The sequence below is a fragment of the Amblyomma mixtum genome, chromosome 8 (assembly GCF_055824585.1).
Source record: "Amblyomma mixtum isolate Tamu chromosome 8, ASM5582458v1, whole genome shotgun sequence".
NCBI lineage: Eukaryota > Metazoa > Arthropoda > Arachnida > Ixodida > Ixodidae > Amblyomma > Amblyomma mixtum.
In genome coordinates, this window is record NC_143019.1 from 115,322,314 (window position 1) to 115,326,418 (window position 4,105).

Genomic DNA, 4,105 nt, shown 5'->3' on the forward strand with positions numbered 1-4,105 from the left:
GTGCTCTTCACTTCATCTTTTCAGATTATTCACGCTTCACCAGTGTGACAGCATTAAAACAACGTGCCGAGTTTGAACCGCTATCATATCGACGCCATTTCGCTCGCCTAACCTTACTTCACAAACTGTATCACCATCCCACCCTCCACAATGTCTTCTTTTTGCCACACCCTGTAGTCGTTCCTCGCCGCGACCACGATAACAAAATAAAACGTATCACATGCCGTTCATTGCTCTACGCGAAATCATTCATTCCTCGCACTATAATAGATTGGAATAACTTGCCAACACACATAGCTACTGAGGTTAACCTACAATCGTTTCAGCATTTGTTAAAGGAAACCGTGGACTAACAAATTTGGTACTTTTGTTGTATTATGTGCATTTAGTGAGTATTTTATTCTGCGTTGTTTGTTGTGTTATTTGTGTACTTTACTACCTTTAATTCATTATTACGTGTATTTTGTTTCAAGTGCCTGTGTCATATTGTTATGCTTGTATCGCCCCCCCCCTATGTAATACCTTCGCACGAGGGACCTTAGGGGTATTGTAAATAAATAAATAAATAAATAAATAAATAAATAAACGTAGTGTTTTACTTGTCTACGTGGCCAGCCTAGAGCACAGAGCCCACGAATCAGACGTTAGCACCTGGTCTGCCATTAAACACGCCTTTTCCGAGTTCTCCTTTGGACGCCCTGCAGCACGCAAGTTGCGCGCCGAACAGCGCCTGCAAGTGAGAGCCAAGCAGCTACATCGAGGATGTCATGCTTCAAGAGATTACCACCAAGAATGTCTTCCTGTCGAGGGTTAGTGTAAGGTGCTCCGCCTGGAAAGACGTGGTGTGGGCCTGTTTGTGCAGCGATAGACGATGCTAAAGGGCAGAACGAGAGCCCGGTCAACAGTTCAGCGAAAATCGCGATGAGCCTTGACGCAGGGCCAGTAATTTCTGCAAACAACACTGCGCATCTGCCTTCGATGAATTCTGTGGTACCACAACGGTGCGGGAACACCTGGTGTCGCTGTCTGGAAAATCCGAGCTACAGGTGTCCGTGGACGTGAAGGAGGCATGGTGCTATCCTCACAACAACTACATGATCTATGCTGGTGTTGTGTGCGCGCCGGTTCTTTGCTAGGCTGGCGATGGCAGCACGCAGATCGATGCACTTAATGTTGACTGCTGGCGCTCCATAGCTCAGTACCTGAAACTGAGTCATTTGGTTTGATAATCGATTGCAAGGCATTCGAGGACCACTGTGGTCTTGTTTGTTGCGTGCGTATGTGTCTCTTTTTTGTGCATGTGCATCCTTGACATTTGTGCACTTGTTTCTTTGCCTTTTTTTTCGTTCCGCCGCCCAGGACGCCGAGTCAGCGTCAACTTCAAACGAAACCTCATTATCTGGCTAAACCTATGGTGGTCTCGCTGAGAGGCCCTAAAAGGAGATCTGTTCGCAGCCGCGGGTTCGATTCCAAGTCATGGATATGGATTCAATTTCCTTTTCTCTTTTCCATGACTTCAGCTCCAACTCACCTGAAGCTCAAGTTTGCACAATCTGCGATTGAAGCCCGAGGTCCCGTAGTGAAGCACACGCTTGAAAAAGTTTTATGGAAGCAGCGTGATTCGTAAATGAATGTTGCTCGGTTAAACATCGCCGATTTCCCTCGCTCCCGCGGGTGCTCGGCAAAGAAAAGGAAAGCGAACAATACTCGCAAAAAAGCCAACCGCTCGCTCATTCAGATGAAGAGTACGCCTGGTTTGCGGCTGCAGTACAAGATGCTTGTCTCGATGGACTATCAGGAAGGTGTACACAGCCTCTATCAGCGAGGCTGTGTACACCTCGTGCGTCCTTACCTTAAAGGGGTGGAGACACCAAATTTTGAAGCTATAAAAAGCCTGCTATGGGATTCCTATGTATGCAAGGGCAGTCACTGCCAGGTGTTGGACGCAACAAACGTTTAAAAAATATTTTAATTCGGTTCCAAAGATTACCTAAATGCTCACTCTCACGACCTAGACCCATTCGCTAGCGCCATCAACCATGACGTCACAAGGGGTGTAGAAAAATAAAGTTTTAGTGACGTCATACCAAAATACAGTGACGTACGATGAGCGGGGCACAGCCGCGTGAGCGCAGTTAGCGCAGTCGACGCACCAGCGAGCCGCGTTTGCTGCTAACCGCCACTCGCTCGGTTTGCGGCGCGCCGTTGCGAACAGCGTCGCAACGTCCGATTGCAGCTCGTTGCCTGCGTCCGGCCTGCTAGATGTCAACGGCGGGCCGCTCGCGGCAACAACGACGGGAAGCGGCAGCCAATGCGAGCGCGGAGAGCGGCAGCGTCATGATGACATAGGGCGCACTCCTTGGAGCCGGGCGGCCTGCGCCAGTCTTCGTGCCGAACGCCGGCATCTGAAGAACGCGATTGTATTGTTTGTTCACGTTCATAGCAAACCCTGGGATATATGAATATCAAAAATGCATCGTTTGTGACGATCGTTGGCAAATACCGAGTTCCTGGTAGAAGTGATGACTGCGATGCAAGCAAATTTCATCCCATAGCCGGTTTTGTGCTGCTGCTACCTGGTGCGGTTCGCCTGCCGTCTGCTAGCTCTGTTGCTGAAGACGTCGTGGAAATCGAGCATATCTTTTATTATAGGACGAGTTCACAGTAAAGGGGTGCCGAGCGGAGCACGTTTCTGAGCGCTGGCCAGTCCCTCAGCTCCCTCAGCTGCGGAGTCGATATCGAAAGCAGCTAGGCCTAGCGACGACTAGGGCAGTCTGGGACCAGCGCGCAGGTCGTCGGCCGGCGTTGCCGCAGGCAGTGTCGCTGCCGAAAGATCCACTTTTAGCACAGTCATGCTGTCGTATCTCGAATCTAGAAAGCATCCTTTCTGGTATCATGGCTGTTTTGTATTTTCTTGTGCGGATGTGAAGTACGCCGAGTCTGCCGGCCGGTAGGTCAGCCTGGATACCGTCTGCCGACGTCATAAAAGCGAGCTAAAGAGTGTTCTTGACGTAAATAATAAACCATGGGACAAGAAATGTGAAAAAAGTGTCATTTTTGAGGATCGCTGACCAATACTGAGCTGCTAGTAGAGGTAACAACTGTGATATGAGCAAATTTCTCACAACCGCGCCTAGCAGCTGCCGCTGGCGCGACGTCGGGGTCCGGCTCGCCTGGCGCCCGCTAGCTCTGCTGCCGAAGGCGTCGAGGAGATTGACCATACTATTATTTTATTGTGAGATGATTCTGTTAACACTACAGCTATTTGTGAAAAGTAGGCCTTTTATTATAGCGCAGGCGACTTCCGAAGCGCCGGCCGCTTGCTAAACAGGCTATAGGCCTAGCGACGACCACGGCAGCCAGGCAGCAGCAGAGCCCGTCGCCCGGAGCGCCCGCGAGCGGTGCCGTTGCCGAAAGCTCCCAACATAAGCAGACATGCTTTGTCGCTGCTCGAGTATAGCTGGCAGTTCTGATAACAAGGCGATCTTGTCTTTTCTTGTGATATTTGTACACCATCCCAAGCAGCGCTCAGGTACTGCTGCACGGCAGCGAAGTGTGACACCGGTTGTGGGCGCAGCTTGGGTAGAGCGGCGCAGCGATGCTTACTGGCTTTTTGCAAAGTGTTTCGCATCCTCACGCGAACCCGCGAAGGCGATATTAGCGTGCGAACAAAAAAAAAGTCGATGTCCTCACTCGTTGCAATCAGATCTGTCAGAATCCGAGCTGCTGGGACTATATAGACGTGCAGTTGTTTGTTTTCATATGCGCTGGTCAGCACGTGTGTGGGAAAGCAGACGATGCAGCAGTAGGTGCGTCACAACTTTTGTGGGCCCACGTGACCAAGCGAAGCAGTTGATCTTCCCCCTCTGTGACGTCACTGTACAACTCGGCGTTCCGAAACCGAAACCGAAAATCGTTCACCTAAAAATGCTATAATAAATTATTCACTGTGAATATATGAATCTTTGAGTGTGTATCATGCTTCCTGGAGCCATAAGAAACGTTTGCAACTAAGAACGCGCGAACCACAAATTTGGTGTCTCCACCCCTTTAAGTACCTTAAGTGCGTCCTTTCTGAAAACCTCAAGTATGTGTTCGCCAAACA